The 24,401-nt window shown below is 39.7% G+C and overlaps 1 protein-coding gene across 1 annotated transcript in view; it reads left to right on the top strand.

The window, feature by feature from the left end:
• Window positions 1-20,830, top strand: part of SLT1 (HSP20-like chaperones superfamily protein) — a 28,723-nt gene extending 7,893 nt beyond the window's left edge. The window contains exon 3 of the mRNA XM_088874280.1: window positions 20,407-20,830. The gene's annotated coding sequence lies outside the window, so the exon portion shown is untranslated. The remainder of the gene's footprint in view (window positions 1-20,406) is intronic.
• The last annotated feature ends 3,571 nt before the right edge of the window (window positions 20,831-24,401 follow it).

The raw sequence follows: 24,401 nt of genomic DNA, 5'->3' as shown, positions 1-24,401 counted from the left end.
GCCCGGCCAGGCGCCACGACCACCACCCCACGCCTCCATCTCTCCTCCATCCTTGCGCCCACCTCAACAACTGTAGTAGATACCAACCACCTCCTACCAACCCCTCCCCTCCTCTCTCCCTTGCTCTTACCCATCCCCCTGACCAGGCCCTCTCTCGCCACTTTGGCTCGAAACCTACCTGGTCTCACATCCTTCAAGCCCCTTTGCCTAACTCCCCTGCACTTCCGGTGGAGCCCCCAGCTTGGACCCCTCCCTCTGCACTTCCGGTGGAGCCCCCAGCTTGGACCCTTCCCTCTACCCCTTCTCCTCCCTGACTGCACCATTCTCTATCCTTGTCGAAGGGAAATAGTTGAACTTCCTGGAGAAAGCTTTGAGGTTCTCCTTGATTGGCAGATTTTATCTGCCGCGAAATGACTCCAAAGGCGTTCAAAGGTGGGCGGCAGATACATGGGACATCTCCACCCTCTCTTGCCAGAAACTTTCATCGGGAGATTTTCTTTTCTCATTTGTTTCCGAGGCTGATTTGCTCACCATCCAGGATTACATCCCTTCGCTTCAAAGGGGCGTTGCTCTCCTTTGTGCATTGGGATAGGGCCATGGGCTCGTCTATCCCACAAAAGATTTGGCTAACTGCTTCTTTTATTCCTCTACACGCCTGGAATGTAGACACACCTTCCAACTCATAGGGGAAGGTTGCAGCCGTTTCATCTCAGTTAACTGGTAATCTGCTGGATACCTACCCTTGGGAACCATTCAGTTGCTGGTTGAATCCCTCATCCCTAGCCAAATCCCAAAAGCTCTTTGGGTGGAGGTGGATGGCCTCTTCTTCAGAATCCCTCTCTCTTGATCGCAGGCCTCCCCTCCATTGCCCTGCCATGTCCACGACCATGGTTTCCCTGTCTCTGGACCACGGAGGAAGGAGCACACAGTGGTCCCCCCCTTGGAGTGGACAATAGGTACCGTCAAATCCCATCCTAAACCAGTTCATCGCCATTGGAATCCTATCCCTCGTTATCCTGATGGTTCTCATTGCAGCGGGGATGCCCTTCAAACGCCTCGATCGACCCTCCAGCTATGGTCCAGGTTGCCCAACCCCAGCTTGCCTCTGAGGTCCCTACCGGCAGCCTTTTGAAGACGTGCGTCAACCCCACCGGGGCTAATCAGCGTCTTGGCGTTGCTCAGCCTTCGGATCCGTTTGAAAAGCTACCAACTAAGTCCTTACCTGCCAGCCCATCCTGTGGCAACCTCGGGACCTTGACACCTTCACCTTGTTCTGCGGCACTTTCTCCCTTGGCCTTACCTTTATCTTGCCAACAGCTGTCGACCCTCTATGAGGATACATCAGCCAGCAGGCCCACGTACCCCATCTCTTTATCAGGCCCTTTGTTGCTTCATTCATCGGCTACCCCTCGGCATGCCTTTACACCACCACTTCGCCCATCCAAGGGCCATGATTCAATTATTGATATCGGCCGTAAGACTGTTTCACCTTTGGCCGGAGCCCCTCTATTCCCTCATCCCACGACCATATCTCCTTTTTGCATCTTGCGTCCTAGGCAAAGATCTGAAGGCTTCCCTCTCTCCACTCATTGCCGTGGTTCCTCATCCTCCGCCCCTCATTCTCCTACGTTCTGCAGTAGGGGATCTGGTTACTCTAAAGGTGCGCCTTTGGTTTGCCTCATCTTTGCAGCGGCTCACCGTGCCCCTGGCGATAAGGGTCCGGCCACTTTAGTCATCCCGGCTGCCTCTCCACCCCCACCCCTCCCCCTCCCCCTCCCCCTCCCCCTCCCCCCTCCTGGGACTGGTTCTGGGCTTCATCTGAGCCCGAGCTTAACCCCCTTCGTCAATGCCTTGGATAGAGCCCAAGGGGGTCTCCAGGACGTGGTAAGGGTGATGGGATTCAAATTCAAAGGCCGGAGGAAGGTCTTAGAAGACTTCATCAAAGCAGATCAGAAGCCTTTATCCTCGACAAATATCTCCATCTTGTTGGCAGTCGGAGACCACCCGCTAGCAGCCCTCAGACGGGGCAGAAGAACCCAACTACCCATTCTTGATGAAGATTATAATGTGGAACATTCGTGGTCTGGGCCACCCGCAGAAATGTAGTGCCGTCCGGGACTTGTGCTCTAAGTATTCACCTTCTCTCCTTGCCCTGTCCGAGACTAAGTCACCTGCTCCCGGTCTTCCTGACATCTGCAGCATCTGGGGGTTCAGACCTTGCCAATGGGTTGCCCTTGCAGCCAATGGTGCTTCGGGGGGGTATTTGGGTACTCTGGGATCCCACACTTCATACCTTGCTGGATTCCTCTGTTGATATTTACTCGGTCACAGTAAGGCTCTCAAGAATTACTGATGGAAAGCACTAGAAGTGCTCAGCTGTTTATGGCCCTAATAGCGATGTTCTGAGGCCAGCTTTCTGAGCAGAGTTGCAAAACATCGCCAGCACATGCCCTTCCACTTGGTGCTTGGGCTGAGACTTCAACATCACGCTCTGGTCTCGTGATCGTAACTCCAACCAATCTGTCTCCCCTGTGATGTCTCTCTTCTCTGACTTCATCTTTCTCAATCAGCTCCTAGACATCCCCCTTGAGGGAGTCCAAATCACCTGGTTTCACCACTCTATTCTCCCTACCCTTTCTAAACTTGATCGTTTCCTCATTTCCTTGGATTTGGATGTGGCCTTCCTTGGTACCCACTCTGCTGTGCTGCTCAAAGCAACCTTCGATCATTGACCTAATTTTCTTGATACCCAACAGTTCTACGGGGTCCGAAACCTTTCAGGTTAGAAACATGGTGGTTTGAAGAGGCTAACTTCAAACAGTTGGTGACCTCCAGCTGGAACTCCTCTCAGGTCTCTGGCTGGGCAGGGTTCTGCGTCCAAAGAAAATTACAGCTCTTGAAATCACACCTAAAAGCTTGGGAATCCCAACACCCCAGAAATTTTCACACTACAAAGGAGGAATTGCTTCAGTCGATCTCGGAGCTCGACTCACAGGAGGAAACCAGGCCTTTGATTCCTTTGGAACACACAGTTCGAGCTAAGGCCAAACTAGATTACCATTCTACTCTTCGCAAGGAGGAGATTTATTGGTCTTAGAGGGCAAAAGTCAAGTGGTTGAAACTAGGAGATTCTAACACTTGCTTCTTCCACAAAATTTCCAATTGTAGAAGGGAAAACTCTATAACCCATTTGAAATCAGGGAACATAATCTGTGACAACCTCCCCTCCATTGCGCAGGCCGCAGTAGGTCACTTCATGGAGCTGTTCTCTTCCCCTTCGGGGCCCAGACCTGACATGCACGACATTGCTTTTCTTACTGTATCCCCTGCGCAATCTGATTGGCTCGAACGCCCCTTTGACGAAAACGAGATCCGTAAGGCTTTAAGTGATCTCAGCTCTGATCAAGCCCCAGGCTCAGATGGTTATCCTATAGCTTTCTTCAAAATGTTTTGGGCAGTTATTTGCCTCGACATTCTCGAATTCTTTGCAGAATTCCATGCTCGTGGAGTGATTGGCAAAGTCATGAATGCCACATTTATTGCACTTGTACCTAAAATTGAAGGGGCCAATGAATTGAAGGATTTTAGACCTATTAGTTTGATCAACAGTTCCTACAAATTTTTGTGTAAAGTTCTTGCTTCGAGATTGAGGGCTGTTCTCTCTTTTGATCATCTCCCCATCCCAAGGGGCCTTTGTCAAGGGCTGCCAGATCCTAGATGGGGCACTTGTAGCGCATGAGTGATCCATTCTCGCACATCTTCTAAGATCCCCAGCTTGGCTATCAAACTTGATGGGGAAAGAGCTTATGACCACGTTGATTGGCCACTTCTAGACTGGCCACTTCTAGACGAGACGTTGAGGAGAATGGCGTTTCGCTCTAAATGGAGAAGTTGGATCCGATGATTCATTTCCAACCCTACTTTCTCAATTCTCATTAATGGGACACCAAAGGGCTTCTTTAAGGCAAGTAGGGGTCTTCGCCAAGGCGACCCACTCTCCCCATTTCTTTTCGCCATCATTGCTGAGGTATTCAGCATTTCCATCTCGAGGCTCTACCAGTCAGGTCTTATGAAAGGGTTTCAGTCTAGCAGCCGTGGCCCTTGGGTTTCCCATCTTCAGTATGTGGACGACACTCTAGTCTTCTGCGACCCCTCACCTTGCCATGTGGACACCCTCTAGACATTTCTCAAGTGCTTTGAGATGGCCACAGGATTTAAGGCCAACTTAGCCAAATAAAAAATGATGGATGTCTGCACCGGCCCTTCCCTTGTTCAAACTCTCGCCAATACATGGGGTTGCATAGTCCACAATCTGCCGTCTAGCTACCTCGGCCTCCTGTTGTGTTTGGGTCTCCCTAAACTTCCCTTATGGGGTAACCTTCTTGATAAATTCGACTGGAGGTTCACGGGCTGGAAGGGCAGGTTCTTGTCCAAGGCTTGTAGGCTAACCCTCATCAAAGCCACCCTTGCGAATACAGTCTATCAGATGTCACTCTTTGGAGCTCCGGCCTCGGTCGCAGGCCCACTAGAGCAAATGATGAGGAACTTCTTTTGGGCTGGGGAGCATGGGTATCATCTCATCGCCTAGGACAAGCTATGCTAACCTAAAGCTTCGGGGGGCTTAGGTATCCTCAGTCTTAGAGAACATAACATGGCCCTTCTGGCCAAATGGTGGTGGAGATATGCCACCCAACCGGAACACTTATGGAGGGAGATTATCAAGTTTAAATACTGCTCTGGGTGCAACCATGGGATCCCCGAGTGCAAGAACAGCGGCAACATCTCCGGCTTCTGGAGGTCTGTGCTTCAAAGCCACGAACTGTTCATCAAAAATATTTGGTTCCGACCATGGGAAGGGAATAGAGTCAAATTTTGGACCGATGTACGGGTAGGCAACACTCCTTTAAAGGATCAGTACCCCAACCTTTTCCGTTTAGCTGACAATTTTAGTGGTGTCGGAAGTTCGAGATCTTGGAGGTCAAACTTCATAAGACCTTTCTTGGAACATGAGCTCGAGGAATTCAGTTTCATGGCTGGTACTATTCAATCTGTATACCTCACGTACTCCGGAGTTGACAGGATAATCTGGGCCCCCTCTCCCACAGGTGTATTCTCAGTCTCTTCCTTCTTTCGTGCATCCTCTTCCCCCTCTGGCCCATCGCGTCAAGAGCATGGAACCCCTTCATCCCTCTTAGGATCCAGGTATTCTGCTGGATTGCAATTCATGGGAGAGCGTTAACAGTTGAGCAACTGTAGAGGAAAGGAGTGCAAACCCCCAATAGATGTGCTATGTGTATAGAGGAAGAAGAGTTGAATGAACACCTCTTTCTACACTGTGGCTTTCTCGGGCACCTTGGAGTAACATTCTGGCCTGGTTCAACTGGACCTGGGTTACCCCGAGTTCTATCGCCCATTTATTGCAAGCCTACCACACAGCACCTTGGCCCAAAGCAGGGAGACTGTTGTGGAAAGCTATGATTGCTGCCATGGCTTGGGTTCTTTGGATTGAAAGAAATCACATGATTTTTAGGGAGGAGAGGGCCACTGTCGAGCATCTGGCTGAGATAGTTAGGAACCTCGTTGCCGTCTGGGCCACAAACCTTGACCTGTTTAAGACCTCATCCTTCACTGATTTCCACAGTAACTGGTCGAACCTTCTGTGTTTCAACCCTCCTAGAGGTACGAGGTCCTCCCTGTGGAGACATCTGGAAAGGGGAACCCTTAAACTTAACTTTGACTGTTGGTCCCTTGGCAATCCGGGACCCTCATGCATAGGGGGGCTACTGCATGATGGAGCTGGGGACATCTTGAGGAGCTTCTCTAGGGGTATTGGAATAGCCGACTCAACTCTTGCCGAGGCGTCTGCCCTCTTGGAGGGCCTTTGCAAGTATGATTCCTCCTAGGTTCTGACCTCATAGTTGAAGGTGACGCCGAAAACATCATCTCCTGGGCATCCAATCACTTAGCGTGGCCGTGGTGCCTTGACGACATCTTCAAAGAATTTTTGGTCATCACCAGAAACCTCTTAGTTACCTGGCAACATGTGTATAGAGAAGCCAATTTTGACGCCGATAAGTTGGCCAAGGAGGGGGCCTATATATATATATATATATATATATATATATGGGAAGGGATCTTGTCAGCCCACGGGCTGACTGCTACAGTGTCAGCTAACAACCCAGGTTCAATTTGGGTTGATCTGACGGTTACAAACTCATTTCGTATTTGAATTTTTATTTTTTATTTCTACAAATCCAAATTACTGAAATTTTAGGCGTTCATTCTTCTCATCGAGGCGCACCTAATAAAAATATAAAAAAAATAATTCGCAAAATAAAAATTGACCAAAAAAGTTTCGGGGGTATTTTGGTCAATTTATATTTTTATTAGATTATCTTATTTTTGAAGAATAGACACTCAAAATTTCAAGTGATTTGAATTTGTACAGAAAAATATAAAATTCAATTACGAAATGAGGTCGTGACCATTGAATTGGGCCCAAATTGAATCTGGGCCGTTGGCTGACAGAATCCTTTCCCTATATATATATATATATATATATATATATATATGTGTATATATATATATATATATGTGTATATATATATATATATATGGTTTATATATCAATCGTGCTGGATACATATATCAATGCACCATATAAGCGATAAAGCATATATCCATCATTGAGTTGGACAAGATATACCGATGTCTTGGAGATTATGAATTGGTGACTGGAATCGTTGCTCTCCGTATTCTAGGAGATGATGCCGTTCAATGTAGCGCAGAAAGGGGAAGGAGGAAGTATCAATCTGGAGGGTTCAATGACCATTGAAGGCAGAGTTAGGTAAAGCAAAGCACCAACCAAGGTTGAAAAGAATACTGGTTTGGGCCTAGGCGGCTGGGTGGGGTCTGGCCAACTAGACGGCTAGGTGGTTGCCTTGGTTTTGAGGCTCCCACACACGTATGCATATTTGTGCTCCATATGCACTTATATGCATATCAATATGTATACATTTTTCATGTATGCATATGAATATGTAAATTTTGCGTAATATATACATATATATTATGGGATTGTATATAATGAGACCATTTACCTTTGATACAAGGAGGTCACAATTACTTACAAACATTTGATGTGAAATCTGATAGCTTGGGTGTATCACAAAGTTCGAGAGAATTTCTTTTGAAGTTTGAGCTTGGTCAATGAAATAAATGTAGCCATCTAATTTCACATCCAATATTCAATATTAATTGTGACCACCATGTACTAAAGGTAAATGGTCTCATTGTATACTTTTCCATATATTATATATCAACAATTATCATAAATTTTTAAGTTCATAACCATAACTCCATGACATTAGAACTTAGTGATACTAGACTAGTCTGCAACTTGCCAAATTAGTTAAAAATATCGATCTAGACCCAGATCTGATCTAGACTAGATCTGAATATTATTTTAAAATCTTGTGCAACAAGAAAAAGAGAAGTGACGAAAATATAATAGAAGAAGAAGAAAGAGAAGGGAGACGTGGTACACAAGTTGGGCAGAATGTGTTGATTAGTCTGTTTTGTTCGACTGATTACATTGATATATAATTGGCATAAAAGAAATACTCGTGTTTAAATAATGAATCCCTGTTGTGCTCCTAACTAGATATTGCATTTTCAAAGCTCTCCCACAACCTATAGTATAAATATCATTTGTGCCCAACTCGGCAATTATAGCCTTTTGTGAAGACATCTACAAGTCAATGTCTTTATTTCACATGAGGAATATAAAATGAAGGGACGATTTCGTATGGACCTCTCGAAAATCATTGGATTTCATGATACCCTGTCTTATTTTTCGTATCACACGGCATTAATTTTTATAAATTATATCATCCCACCCCTTTCTTACATCTCTCCTTTTTCCTTCTTTATTTTTACCTCATTAACTGCCCCTAAAATTTACATTTTTTGAGGGACGAGAGTGAGTGAGAGGATTGGGAAAGAGTGACATCAGTTTGTTTGGGGCAATTATCGTGGTAAAGATAGCAAAACGGGGGGCAGTAAGGAGAGGGTGGGATGATGTATACTTTTAAAAATTAATGCCACACGATGGATAAAATGAGATCAGGGTAATTATGGAATTGATTTTTTTTGAGGGGTTTGTACAAAATTTTCCCTGAAAAGAATTCTGGCTCCTAAGCCGCCTTTTCCTTAGTGAAGTTAGTCCACTTCCATATGCTTTGTTTTCTCATGAAAGACGGTGTTCTCAAACTTTGAATGACTGCTTCAGTATCACAATAATGATTCATTGGTAATAGAACTTTAACACCCAGATCCACCAATATTCTCTAAACTTACCTAATTTCACAAGTACCTTGCGCCATGTATTCTAGTTAGCACTTGATCTGGCCAGTGCATTCCTTTTTTTTTTTTACTCTTCCAGGAGACCAAATAACCACCGACAAAAGTACATACCTCGTAGTTGACCTTCCTTAAGTCTGGCCCAGCCCAATCAACATCAGTGTAGACTGTAACATCCATATGACCACGATCGGTAAATGACAACTCTCCATAGAGAAGACTTGAGATACTATAGAATAAACTGGACAACATCAAAATGAGGTTTTCGTGGTGCATGCATGATAATGACTATCTACACTAAGAACATTAGGTATGTCTGGTCGTGTAACTGTGAGTATGTTCTAATAGGTCCACCACATGATTACTCTGAAAAATGGTTATCTCTTCTTTGACTTTGCTACTTTGACCCTTAGAAAATACGTGAACCCAAATATATTTTGTCAAGCACTTCACTTAGCACTTGAGGTCTTCAGTGTCTTCTATTCTGCCCATTGTCACTACATGTCATCAACATACACTCTGACTGTTGCAGTCCTAATACAAATTTTTCTCACAAGAAATGTATGATCAAATTTAATGATTCTTAACCCAATCTTCAACAGGGCTTTGCTAAATTTTCAAACCATGCTCTAGGTAATTGTTCAAGTTCATATATCAGCCTTTTTAGTATGCATTCTTGCCTTCCCCAAAATTCTAATCAAACCATGCTCTAGGTAATTGTTTAAGTCTGTATATTGGCCTTTTTAATATGCACACCTTTCTTGTCTTCCCCTAAAGTTGAAAACTTGGAGGCATGATTATATAGACTTTTCCATGCAAATCACCATGTAACAATGTGTTTTTAACATCTAGCTGATGTAGAGACCAAGATTATTTAGCACGTAAGGAAGCGAAAATTTGACAATATTCAATGTTTTGCTATAGGAACAGAGGTTTCTTTGTCATTCATACTATGGGTCTGTATAGAACCTTTTGCAAGCTATCTTGCTTTGTACCTTCTATATTACCATTTGCCTTGGGATATACTGGAAGCACCCATTTTACTTCCTACCATCCTCTTTCCTTTGCGAAGTTTGGTTGGTTCTCGAGTATATTTTTTCAAGAGCTTGCATTTCCTCACGCGTCGCAACCTTCCATTAAGGTTGTAATTGTTCTTCCGCAGCATAAGATGGAATGCTAACGGTAGAGGAGTTGATAGGTGAATTCCTTAAGAGAGTGACATTGTAATGTAAGAAACAAAGTTCTTATTAAGATGTTGAGTATAGCATGCTTACCCTTGTGTAAGGCAATCGGTAGTTCAATATCAAGAACAACTATTGGATTAGGAATTTCTGAATTAGTAGGAGAGGAAGAATTATCTTATTCTAGTTTAGTGCCTGGTTTCCAGTTGACACTGGAGTGATGGTCATTCTAGACTTAGGTCCTAGTAAATTCCTTTTTCAAGCATATGTTGTCAACTCCTCCTAAGGTTCAGGCTTTGGGAAATTTTAGAAATGAAGTGAGAGTAGTCCATCATTACAGGATCTCCCAACTAGGGGATCAATCCCCCTCCGGAAGCTCTATCTGGCGCTCTGAAACATGGGATCTCGATTTGAAGCATTTATTTGATCTTGGGATCTTGATATGCGAAATTGAGGATCTTGATCCACGAAATTGAGGATCTAAATCCCTATTTTCAAAATCATAGTTCCATGAGTAACAGGAACCGAGATTCCAAATTGTGTGGGCAAATGATTAAAGTAAAAATGTCATTGAAATGAGAAATCCCAAATATTGTATCACATACAACCTGGATTTGGTTTGCATGTTTGTAGTACTAACCCAGCATTGCAGTACATCCTCAAGGACGGTCAGATAATATTAAGTTCTAAGGACCTGCATTCACCCAAGAACATGGTTTATCTCCTCTGTCCAACTTGATGGTTTAAAATTGATGGCTACAGGTGTGTATTACACCACACAGGATGTGTCCCGGTCCCGGTAACTATGGAGAAGCCTATGACGTTTAGGATTCGTGAAACTTCATGGATTTATTGCTTTTCACTGAGACCTGGTTCCACTTAGTCAGATTCATGAAAGCAAATACTTTTAGTGGAAAAATGTACCATTTAGCTGGAAAAAACATACCGTCTTCCTTGATACCTCCATCCAAGAAGTCGGCAATCTATTGCTGTTCGGCTTCAAATTAGCCACGGGCATGAAGGTCAATATGCATAAAAGCAAACTCATGGGCATTCCATTAGACCAAGTTTCCCTCCAAGTGTCTTTTTTCTTTTTTTGTTCTTTTTTTTTATGAGAGAGAGAGAGAGATAGAGAGAGAGAGAGAGAGAGAGAGAGAGAGAGAAGGTTCATTGTATTTCTGCAGTATGAAGTTTCATCTCCAATATGAGAATCCACAAAAGCTGGGTGCTCTAATACATAAGGTGTTCCAAGGATAAAGCAAAATAATAATAATGGAAAGATAAAATCATTAGCCCACAAGTGGTGGGCTGCAAATAAAACCGAGAGGTCCTGAGTGAGCTTGGGAGGTAAGGGGAGAAAACACAGAGGTGAAGAGGGAGAAAAAGAGACGAAGAGAGAGGTGGGAGGAATAGAAGAAAGAGGGGTGAAGATAGATAAAGAGCAGGAGATATTTCTTGGTTTACCCCTCTGCTTGGGTAAACTGATAATGTCCCAATGGGATTCCATAATTGAGAAATTTGAGAGGAAGTTGGCTGCGTGGAAGTGTGGTTTCCTCTCTTACAGGGTCGCTTTACCCTTATCAAACCGACCTTGGCAAGCATCTGGTGTTCTGGATATTCCTTTTTTGGCATGCTGTTACAGTGTCACAAACTCGAAGGTCGATGAATTCCTTTGGAGCCAAAGCTTGAACTCGTAACAGGTTTCACCTGGTCAAGTGGGACCAGGTATGGGAACCCAAGTCTTTCGATGGCCTTGGCTTCCGAAACCTCCAAATTGCCAACACTGGCCTCCTGGGCAAATGGTGGTTGTGCTTCTCCACTAACCGGGATCAGTTGTGGAATCAGTGTTATTCAATAGACATGGCGCCTACTATGCCTGGTGGCTTCAGAAAGGTCCCTCTTACTTGGCTTCAGTTTCATGGTGAGCTATTACACGGCTTAATTTCAACTTTTCAGACTGTCTGCACCTCATCCCAAATCTGGGAATTTACCCTACATTCTGAAAAGACCTCTTACTTGGAGATCAAACCCTTGGTGTTGCCTTCACTGCCCTCTCTAAAACTGCTGTAAACAGTTGGGCTTTGATAGTTGACTATGCTTCTCTAGTTGTCGGGAATACAGTTTGGCCACTTTTCTTGCACCAAGACCTCTCTAAGATTGAAGCCTCCCAGCTTGTTTGTCTTCTTAATCGGCTTGAGAGTTTCTTCTTACACCTTTTTGGTGCCGGTAGAATTGTCTGACCTCTTCCTGTAGCGGCTTTTTATCAGTTTCTTTTTCTTCAAAACCCTCGCAGCCTTCACCACCAATCCAGAGACTGCAAATAGAGCTTGGCTCCCCTCAGCCCCACTATTTTGCACAAAGTTTTTGTTGGCATAGCTTTTTTCATAGAAAATTACAAAAAGCCCCAAAAGGAGACTTTCTAGACTACCTGCCCCCAATAAAGTTTTTTTTAGCATCTTTTACCCCAAATTGAACTTTTCTACCAAATAACCCCCAAGTCAAAAAAGTCATATTTTTTGACGAAAATGCCCATAGTGCCAAATTGCATGCTCAAAGTGCCGGGTTGCCCCTATATGTGTCGGACCGCATGCTTTCCATAAGCCCAAAGTGTCGGACGGCATGCCCAAAGTGCCGGACCGCCCCTATTTTGTGCCGGACCGCATGCTTTCCAGGAGCAAAGTGCCAGACTGCCCCCATTTTGCGCTGAACCGCATGCCCAAAGTGCCGGACCACATGCTTTCTTGAAGCAAAGTGCTAGACCGCCCTTATTTTGTGCTGGACCGCATGCTTTCCAGAGGGTATTTTGGTCTTCATTTTACCTTTTTTATGACTTGGGGGGGTATTTGCTAGGAAAGTTAAATTTGAGGTAAAAAGTGAAAATATGTTTGGTAGGGGGTTATTTGTAATTTTTCCTTTTCTTATTTTCCCATTTTTTTTTAAGATTTTCCAAAATAGTGCTTCTCCAAATGACCAAAGTGGACCTAGCTTTATATTTATATCTCGCAGAGGTCCTTTTTGCCAAGTATAAAAAAAAAGAAAAAAAGAAAAAAAAAATTATTCCTCAAAAATCACCTGTCAGAATATGGAGGCTTTAAAAGGCATTGGTTGGAAGACAGAGCTATGGTGTCCTAGTCTCTCTCTCACCTATCCTCTCTCACTCTCTCTCAAAATCTTAGAAGTGCATTGGTCACAAGAGAGCACCTTTAAGTTTTGTAAGGTCACCCTGAAAAACCCACTGTCTAGCAGGATGCTGTACACTATTTCCCTGTTATTCCTCTAACCCATGTCTATTGAAGTGCTCCTTACATTGCAGTTTGTTAATCAAAGATTGACTGATTTCCAGCATCTCTATTGTGGCAGTGCTTCCATTTCCATGCTCATTGTTGGTGTTTTACAGATTGGTGAAGACATTTCTTTCTTTTTCCTTTGTTATTACTATATATGTTCAAGGGAAAACAAGGAGGAAGTATAGTTTCGGTTATACTGCTGTAGTTTGGGGAACCCTTCTGGATGATATTTGCGTGCTGATTTTGATGTTGTTGAGTGCTTAGTGGTAGTCGCATGGTATGTGGTTGATTATATTCCTAAATAGCTCTCATTAGGTAATCCTTATTCCATATTTTGGTTTGGTGAATGTTTTCTAGTAGCCAATTCATATTGACTCAAACATTTGGTATTGGTTACCTAGATATGGATGCTAGAAAGACTAATCTCATCAATTTTGTAAAGATAGAGAAACTAGATAGGTTCAACTTTCTATTTGGACTGGTAAGTTGTTTTTCTTGCTTCATACCATGGAATTGGTATATGTGATTAATGAAGAGAAACTATAGCTGAAACTAGTGATGGTATAACTTTTAGGGATAGGCAAAGGTTACTAAGTGGAAAAATGATGATTCAACATGTAGAGGTGCCCCCTAAAGTGTCTTATTGATTGATTACACAAAGTATTTGAATGTTATACAATGCTAAAGATTTGTGGGCTGCTATTGAAAAGTGGCATACAGATAATAACTATGTCGCTAAGTATGAGGTATACAAGGATACAATATTTTTAAGATGAGGGAAAATAAATCAGTGCTTCAATGTTTTGTTTACCTGTGCATCATGGATAACCAACTTGTTGGTTTTTGTGATCCATTATTGAGCATCACCAAATTATGAAGATCATAGAAGATCTTCCTAACTCATGGAAGCATTTAAGAACTTGCAATATAATTGGAATGACCGTATTTCAGATGACCTACGAGAACACTTAAAGATGAAGGAAATGATAAGGGATAAGGATATAGGGCTAAGGAGACGAATAAGAGGGTCAGAAACCAGTCCTATCTAGCAATGGCTAACAAGAACAAAAAGGTGGGGCCTAACAAGAAATTTAAGAAGCCTCCCTCAAGGACAAACTATGGAATTTAAGAAATATTATAGTTCTACTATATATAGTCATATTGCCAAATATTGCAGGAACCCAAGAAGAAGGAGGCTAGACAAGGAGTGCCACTAGGATTTTGCCCTTGTGGTTGAAGAATCCTTGATGGTGAGATCTCCCGATTAGTAGTGGTGGACTCGGGAGCTACTCAGCACATGATTAACATCAAGAGTCATATGATAGACTTCAAAGACAAGGCTGTTGGTGTTGGAAACACACAACCCGTTTAGCAACAACCATAGTAGCATACCATTCTCTGGATATGAGAAGGAACTTAGTTTCTCTCTAGGATTGATAGCAGTGGAAATGATGTTTGTCTAAAAAAAAATCATTAAGAAAAATGGTGCTTTTTGTTGCAAAAGCAACTATGGTTGGTAATACATACGAGATTGATCTTGATAATAAAATAAAGATGTCATTTGATTAGGATGAGTATTTTATATTTTAATATTTGACATAAAAGGCTTTGTCGCATTTGTCATGGAAAACTAAATAAATTAATGAAAGAAATCCCTTATCTAGAGAGAGAAAAGTTCAAATATGTAAACTGTCTAAAAGGGAAAATGCATATACAACTATTTCCTAAATGTGAAAGTATGTAAAGCTTCATTCTAGTTATTTATACTGATGTTTTTGGTAAATTGAAACCCAAAGGTCTCGATAGGAGTGAGTACTTTATTATATTTATAATGATTATTCTAGGTATTCTCACATTAAGCATTAGACAAATTTAAGAAATATAATGAGGAAGTTGAACATCAATTACATAAGAAAATAAAAATCTTTAGAAGTCGTATTGGAGAGTATATGACATATGAGTTCAATCAGTTTTGTAGTAAGAATGGGATACTTAGGCAAACCTCCTTACCATACACCCCTAAACAAAATGGCAATGCCTAAGAGAAAGAATCGGACCTTGATTGATATTTATTAATTGTATAATACAAGCGGGCAGCATATAATTCCACTTTTGGGGTGAAACTATTATGACAATAGATCTTATAATAAAGAAACTAAAGAAATTATAGAGTAGAGATGCTACTTCTTTGAAGAACTTGAAATACCTAAAATTAAGCAAGCTAGATTTTTAGAAGAAAGTGAGCAAGATGAATCACAAGACCCTAGCATAGTTGATGTTAGAAGTTCTTTTAAAGATGATCTATATCCTAAATTTTGTGAGCCTAGAAAGAGTACTAGGAAAATTAAAAGACTTGGTTATTTTAGATGATTATCTCTTATAAGGAATTAAGTACCCCAAAATTTTAAAGAAGCTTTAGTTCACATGAAGCAAGTACTTGGATGGAAGCTATGAAGAATGAGAGTGAGTTCCTAATAAACAATAAGACATGGGTCATAGCAGATTTGCCCTCAAATAGAAAGACAATTGGTTATAAATGAGCATACCTTTGGAAACTTAATTATGATGCAATGTTTATAGAAATAACATTAGATTAGTAGCTAAGGGATTTAGTGAAAGGGGGGATATTGATTACCGAGAAGCATTTTCACTAGTAGCAAGGAAATCTTCAATAAGGTTAATATTAGCAATAGCTTATTATTATGGTTTGGTTGTCCATCAAATAGATTTAAAGATTGTATTTTTTAATGTGGAATTGGAAGAGGAAACTTACATGACCCAACCCAAAGGTTTTGGATCTCAAGGTCAAGAAAATAAAGTATTTTAATTAACTAAATCACTTTATGATTTAAAGTAGTCCTCAAGGCAATAGTATTCAATGTTTACTCAAATTCTTACAGAATAAGGGTTCAGTAATATTACTGTTGAAAACTGTGTATATACTCGATATAGTGGGGGTGTATATTTAGTTTCGGCCCTTTATGTAAAGGGAAAAGTTTATATAGAGCCGAGGCAAAAAACAATCAAATTTGAGCCTACCTCAAAAATTTCACTAGAAGAGGTTGTTTTTATGCCCAAATATCCTCAAATTGATCATCTTGAGATCAAGATGCATGGACATAAGAAAAACATGGATTTCAAGTTTTGGAAATAGTGTATTTTGTACCGCATTTTTGGACCGTTAATTTTCAAGATTTTCAAGTTTTCATAGATCTTTTGATCTACACTATTTTTGAAGCTTTAAAATTTATAAATAAAGATGAAAATATATTTTAAGGTTATCACAAAGATTTCCAGTATTGAAACCACATTTCTCAACACTATTTATAGGTTAGCTCTAATTTGATTGTTTAGAGCCTAGGCTCTATACAAACTGCGCCATTATGTAAATGAGGGGAGTGATGGAGAAGCGATTGATAATTGTAAAGAAGAGTTACCCTCCAAATTCGAGATAAAAAATATGGGACAAGTTGACCATATCATAGGAATAAAGGAGACTAGATATGGAATAAAAATATATCTTAATCAAGAGCATCATCATCATCCAAGCCGTATTCCAATTATTTGGGGTCGGCTGTATTTTAATCCAGAGCAATATACTTTTAAGATATTGAAGAAATTTAATATAGTGGACTCCTAACCAACGGCCACTTCGCTTGACAAAAAGTGTAAATTGTCTAAAGAAGTATGTCCCAAACCAGACAAATGAAATCATGAAGAAATATCCTTGTACTTAAGCCATAGGTTTAATAATTTGATGAATTTTGTTAGACCCGATATAGCTTACGCATTGCGTGTTGCTAACCGATACATGATCAACCCTGGGATTGAACAATGCAAATCAGTTAGGAGGATATTCAGATATCTCAACGGGATACATAGTTATGGTCTATGTTATGAGACTAATGATCTAATCCTTGAAGGTTATAATGATGCATATTAAGGAGAAGATATTGATGATTATAGATCGACATCTGGATGGGTGTGGATGCGTACATCATTGGGATGTAGAAAGCAAAAGTGTATCTCATACTCCACAATAGAAACAAGATATATTCCTGTATATTATGCTTCAAGAGAAGCGATATTCTTAAGGTATTTTCTTAGTGAAATTCCTCTAGTCAGGTTTGAACATGCAACCACAGTGATTTATTATGATAATCAAGTGAAATAACACCCAATGCGTCATGGAAAGTCAAAGCATGTAGGAAGAACTACCGCTTCGTAAAAGAGGATTTGAACAATAAAGTAGAGGTTTGCCATCTTTGTACTCAATTGATGATTGCCGATTCACTAACAAAGGGTACTCATATAGACCATTTGTAAGAAATTTGATTGCCTTGGGACTCAAATGTGTTGATGAGTTATACTAGTGCTAGCGTTAGTGACATATTGATTCTTAAGTAGTGTATTGAGTTGAAAATAATCTGGAGTAACCAAAAGACTGTAAAGAAGAGAAGAGAACAATTAGGAGTGGGGATCAGAGTGGAGCAACGACCGAGAATAAACAAGGTCATGTGCTCAGTGAGAGATTTGTCCGATACGTGGGCGGGGTGTTTATTCTCCTAATGAGGGGACCATTATAATGATGGCTCATCCATGTTTAGACTAGGTTGCTGCTTGCTAAGGTTTGCTACAATGACCTAAAGGGGGTGAGGAGTAGGGGCTGTGATGATGGGGTCAAGATTTAGGGCTTCTGAGTCTGATTCATTTTGTAAAGGCCAAGGGATGCCTTGTGTGGAGATGCCATGTAGCCCGTGCGGCACATGCAGGGACTCATTCCTCGAGGGTAGTGGTGGCTGTTCAGGTGTGTTCGAGGAAAAGCGCTTGAGGTTCAGCGGAAAACCTCCTTGGTTATGTGATCGAATTAATGGAGCATTAAAGATGTGTTCAGAGGGGGCCGAGGTGGGGTGATGAGGAGCAATTGATGCGGCTTGTGTTGAATGCCCAGGAATGGGAGCCAGAGGTACATGGTAGCTGAGATATGAACGCGGGGCTGAAATGACAGCTTGGAGAGGTTCTACTTGCTCAAAGCATTCTACAACATGCAAGGTCTGGGACTTAGGGGCATACTGTTTTAGGTTGTGCTGTTGTTCTACTGTGCTCTGGGATGTTTCGCTTCTTGAGGACCACTTTAATCCAACTTTCATGGTCCACGCTGGTATTTCCGTGGCATCTGTCATTTCCTTAACCTGACCCATGGACCGGGATCTTGACCTCGTAGCTGAAATCCCACGAATGGAGTAGAATGGCACGAGGGACATTAGCTGACTTCGAGGTTTCAATCAGAATAACCATAACTCCAACTGGGTGGTTCCCATAAGATTTCCATGGAATGTCTGTGAACCCTCCACAGCAAGTGCCTAATATTTTTCTCTGTTATACGATAGATTCTTTTTATTTATATAATCAATAGGCTAGTCATGTGTTATAATGTATGTACTTATTATTTAAAATAAGCAATTCTATGCAGCAGATGTATTTTTTTGTCTGTATAATTTGTTAAGCAAAGTATGTACCTTGTGTATATGAAATTGTTGAGAAATATCTTTTTAGTTATCTTTGGTGGTAATTTTTTCATTTTAAAAAATGGTCTTATAATGAGAACAATAGATCAGTATAATGTGTTTTATTTCAAAAGGTTCAAAACTGCTCTATATTTGCATTATAGCTGAACCATTTGGATCAGCCTGAGTTCTAGGTGTGGACACCCCAAGGTGAAAAATCCAGGGCTATCTTGGTCCAGATTTTAGTGGAGCTTCTGATTGAGATTCTGCATTATGAATGAGACTTGGAAATCATGTTTTGAATCTGGAGCTTTACCATGTGGTTGTTTTGTACATATGAATTAATTGAGGATGTCGTGGGCTGCATATGACATTTGAGAGTATTTCAGGACATATCTTTGGCTTGGTAACTGGTTAGGAATTAGGAAAAATCCCAACTTTTTCTTCCAATAAATTAGATTTAGGAGTTTCATATATGTAACTTGCTGATTTGCATGCCACCACATAGTCATCTGTGGCATCTATAGTTGATCTGATTGGCCTCGATCTGAAGTTGCAGCACTATTAGCAATATCTTCAAGGTCCCAGAATCTTGACCAAAACAGTGAATTTTCTTGGATTTGTAGGTCCACAGTGTGATACTTGACCTCATCTCATGAGTTGATGTGTGAAGTTTGAGGTTCCAACCATGTATGTTGAGTATTGAACATAGGATTTTAATGATGGCAAAGGTTATTCTGGTCCTTTCTGGCATTTTCAAGACCTTGTGGTATTTCTTTCAGATGATTTCATTTTCAACCTGTTTGTTTTCTTCGAAAACTTGAAGTCATTAGTATTTCAGATAGGACCTTTTTTTTTTATGAAATAGAGATTAACACAACACCTGAATTTATAAATGTCAGAATTGCCCCTAGTTTTTTCATCAAAAGACACCCAGAACCTTTACTATAATTTTATTTTCTTGAAATGTTTCGTAAATCCATTGAAAATTTAATAATATCTATACTGGTGCAAGCAGTGTCTATTATGTTCACTCTTGTGGTGTTTTAATTTGAGAAAGTTCATAGGGGACAGCAGTAATGTGCTGACAGTTGGACCACTATGAATTGTAATAACCAATCATTTCAATCTCTGAAATTTTTGTGTTTCCAATAATTCTCCAGTAATTGAAGTATTGATCACAAAAATAGTAGTTTTAGTTCAGTGGAGCGATTGATTGCTATTATTCAACCGGAATCACTATTGTAAAAAGCCATATTCAAACATCTTCATGGGCTGTATCCACAGGCATAGTGCTTGAGATTACCAAATGGAGTGGCATATAAAGATGATCACATAGAAAGATACATCTATCAACTACCAATTTTACTTTTTTATGGGTGGTATCTCATTGATTGTTAACCCTCCATTGGATTTAAGATGAACAGGTACCGAGGGACCTCTGATGTGAACTGTGGATGTGGGGATGTATGTGGATTATCCTCATGGATCTAATCTTGTTCATTTGCCTGTAGATCTGAGAGCAATGTTTAAATGCAGCTTCATATTTATTCTTTGAAGACCCATTTCTGCAAGTTGGAGATTCGTTTTTAGTGTTAATTATTGAGAATACTAATGTTTCCACCTGAATGGGTCAGCATGCTTTTGGCTATATTGTTGTTGCATCTCAACAGGTAATTTGAGCAGTGTTCTATTAGAAGCATGATAACAGGGGCCTGCTAAGTTCTAAGAGTCCAATCACACCTAGGATGTATGTGATTGGCCCCTGTTCTGCACAAATCCAATTCCTTTAGGTGGTTAGCTGGAATTTGAACATTGCATCTTGGATAGGATATTTGCAATGATTGCTATCATATGTATTTGCACTTGTATACGGTATAACCATCAATACCATGGTGGACACTCGAGCAATTTAAAAAGGTAAGGCATGCAATACCTGAGATTTATCCATGTAATTCGTGGGTACAAATTAGTGAGAATATATTGGTGATTTTGTTTGAATGAAATTGTTGCTTACTTGGATCTTGTGAACCCGTTGAACTGAGAAGGAACGCACATGTTGTTGTACAGCACAGAATCATGGAAGGTTACTTTGTTGATGATGCACTGGCATGTTCCTTTTACATGAAATGCATAAATCTATCTGTTAACTACCAATATTGGTGAAGAACTCTTTTTATTTGATTATTACCGATTTGTCGGAGATGTATTGAGTGTGGGACTCATAGTTGACGATACTGAACATGGCAATAGATATATCGATATACACAAGGCTTTACTGCTATGTATTTCGCTTGATCTTGGGATTCTATTGCCATAAAGAGTCTTTGGATCTCCATCCATTGTGGCCGGGCAACATATCTCTTCAAGCTATTTGAATACCTTACTAGTTAGGCATATTATTTCAATGGCCTAAAATTCAAATGGTTACTGATAAATTGTATTCATTTTCAAATATTTCATAAGTAATGTCATGTTGCATTTGTTTGTTATTGTCCTAATCCTTTTAGTTGCTATTTTTGTGAATCTTGCTGATGTTTGTCGTGTTGCCTTGACCTTGAATCTTGTTTATGTTGGAAATATTAGAGCTGGGAAGGATTTCTGTGTTTTGTTTCTTTGTGATGTTCATACATTAACTACTGCTTCACTCTATCACTCTATTGCCACATCTTAAACTCCATAGTTTTGATGGATTGAGGACCCAAAAACTCACCAAAATTTTGGCAAATCCAATGCTGCTCCAGGATAATGGTTTTGGAGCTTCTAAAATGGTAGAAATTTTGATTGATCTAGCATCATACAAAATGGATAGTTCAGATCAGGGTTTACATGCAAGTCAATATGGAGAAATTTTATGACTCGAAATCCAATTCTTTTGACATAGTTGACCATGAGAGGTAAGAATATGGATTTGCAGATTTTGGATCGTCATCTGTCTAAAATTGTGGAGATGTAGGTGTGGCCTTAGAGCGATCAGTTTCATAAAAAAGGCACCCTTGCATGTATGGCCTTTCAAAAAGTTGGTCGGGAGAGGCCTTAGTGTTTAATGACTTGAATAGGAAGGGCCATAAGAGTTTGCATTATCTGTTTCAAGCCATCTGAAGTAATGTCTACTAATTGGAACCACCATCCCATGATTTCTTCAGTCAAGATCCTGAAGAGTCTAGTTGAACCTGTCATCTATGCACTTGGAATTTGAGTTCAGTTCGACTTCACGGTTTGTTTTTCTAGTGTAGTTCAATTCTTTCTATTCCTATGTGAAGAACGACAATGCATTCTGGTACTACTCAAATGGCTGTCGTGATCGTGTATAACAAAAATGCCAAGCTTTTATTTTGTCTGTCCTTTTTTTAATATTTATAAAATCGGGTTTCTGGTATTTGTATTTTTTAATGAGATCTAGTTTTACATGGGCTCGTGCTTCAAGGAAAAAATTATGCAGTTTATGACATATTTATTGCTTTTCACATTGAGTGGGGCATAATTTAGAAAATTCCTAAACCTTCAGTTTTTGGACCAAATTATGAAGATACATGGTATGGTCTATAAAACAAAGCTCCTTTACTCCATTATTTTGCAAGATTGCTGTTCGGAAGGATAGCATGTGATAGCGACCGGGGCTCTAATTTATTTTGTTTTAATGTTTCCACATATTACATTTTGGATTTTGGAATCACAATTTATTTTGATGACTAATGGTAACAAGCATAATATTTTTAAAATAGTTACGTATGCATCATCATCATCAGCTTTATCCCAACTATTTGGAGTCGATTATATGAATTATATGTCATTCAGCTCAGTCAAGGGCAAGGATATCTCAATATGACCATAAGTCCCTATATAATTACCGTAATATATTTTAAAGAAGATAAAACATTGTTAAAATGGTAAAACAAGATTAAGGGAAAAGCTTAAAAATAAGCTTGATTTTAATTATGGGTGTTTTGGATATTTGAATATTGTGTAAGGGACATTTTGGTAAAGTTTATCCTAAGGGAAATATTAGAATAATGTACTAAAATTATTGTAAAATTCAAAGGTGACAACTCCCCGAATGAAAAAACATTAAACGATAAAAAAATTCGGACCAAGGTCCCCAAGCCGGTGGAGAAACTATTAAATGAGTATTTTGTGGCAGTTCTCCCAAAAAAAGTGCCTTGTATGAAATTTACAAGAAATTCTGGATTTCAAAAATTACAAATTCAAATTTGCATGTATTACATGCATTGGACTCATTTTTCATTTTCAGAGTAGTCACTTTGGAATTTTACAATAATTTTAGTAAATTATTATAATATTGCCCTTAGCGTAAATGTTACCAAAAATATTCCTTATATAATATTTAATTTCCAAAACACCCTTAATTAATACCAAGCTTATTTTTAACATTTCCCCTTAATCTTGTTTTACCATTGTTGTCACCCGTAACATGATTTTCAATTTTGAAATGTTTCATATTTGAGGGTTTCATAAAAAATATAAGCAACTTGATCTTATAGCTTCGCATAAACAAGTTCAATTTTCTTCTCCTTTACTTGACCTCGAATGAAATGAAAAGAAGGAACAATATGTTTGTTTCTTCATAAACTAAATGAAGGAACAATATGTTTGTTTCTTCATAAACTACTGGTTCTTTGCTAATGCAATTGCTAACTTATTATCTACATGGATCTTAGTAGGAGTCTCTTGAAGATGTAGAAGGTCTTTTAAGTAGATTCCATGGCCATAAATCATGATCAAATGTGCTTTTGATGTATTGAAGAATCCTTTTTGTCTCTTTTAAGTGAGATGTATTTAGGGGTCTATATATTGGTCAACCAACTCGACTCTGTTCAGAATATCCAGTCTTTTACATGTTAAGTATTAAAGCCTTTTCATAACGCTTTTAAAGAAAATGTGATCGACTCTCTCTTCACCTTCTTTTCTCAATTTTAAAGCGCACTCTTTTGGTGTATATATTGGATTGTAATTCTTCGTTTTAAACCTTTTGAGCATTTATTTTGCAAGTCTTTCTTAACAAAACAATTCCATTATCCATTTGTTTAACTTTGATGCCAAGAAAATAAGATGTAAGCCCAATATAGGTAATTTCAATCTCGGATTATTTGAATTATTTAAACATGCTTGGATTATTTCCGTATAGATCATGTCATCAACATAGAAACAAATTAGCAACACATCTCAATTTCATTTTTTTGTTATGTACGATGCATGTTTATATGGGTACATAGAAAAACTCTGAATGTTTATCAATTTTACTCCCATGTACATCTTAAGTCTTCTTGTATGCACATCTTAGATGGTATCAGCGCCATGTTAAATTGAGATTAAAATCAGAACAATTTATTATATTGGCTGGGTTAATCTAAAGCTCATACTGAGATTAGTATGTTTTGCGTCTGCTTAGCTGGACTAGGATCTCTTGCATCAGAAAACATGGTATAAACTAAAGGTTGATTTCTAGTGTTGATGTTATTCCACTGTCAATACTTTTTGAAGGTTAACATAACAGGAACTCTGTTGACGGCGAGAAGGCCATGGTTGGAGTTCATATCTTGTTAACGAAAAAAGAAAGTTGGCCTTACCTTCTTTTAAAAAAATATAGTCAATGTAGTAAATCATTTTAAAAATAAGTTTAAAATGGCAGAAGATACTATTTCAAAAATTTCTATAGATAGTACCCCTTCTTCTAGTACAAATTTTCGACCTATGTTTTCAAAACAAGACCATCTTAAGTTTTGTTTATTCATCCTTCATTATGCTCATTTATTATGTCTTATTATGTCTTCTTGTATGCACATCTTAAACATCTTAAGTCTTCTTGTATGCACATCTTAAATGGCATCAAAGCCATGTTAAATTGAGATTAAAATCAGAACAATTTATTATATTGGCTGGGTTAATCTAAAGATCATACTGAGATTAGTAGGCTCTGCGTCTGCCTAGCTGGACTAAGATCTCTCGCATAATAAAACGTGGTATGAACTAAAGGTTGATTTCTAGTGTTGATGTTATTCCACTGTCAATACTTTTTGAAGGTTAACATAACAGAAACTATGTTG

The sequence above is a fragment of the Amborella trichopoda genome, chromosome 8, assembly GCF_054954075.1.
Source record: "Amborella trichopoda isolate Santa Cruz 75 chromosome 8, AtrichopodaSantaCruz75HAP2 v2.0, whole genome shotgun sequence".
Taxonomy (NCBI): domain Eukaryota; kingdom Viridiplantae; phylum Streptophyta; class Magnoliopsida; order Amborellales; family Amborellaceae; genus Amborella; species Amborella trichopoda.
This window is presented reverse-complemented; position numbering and strand designations above follow the sequence as displayed.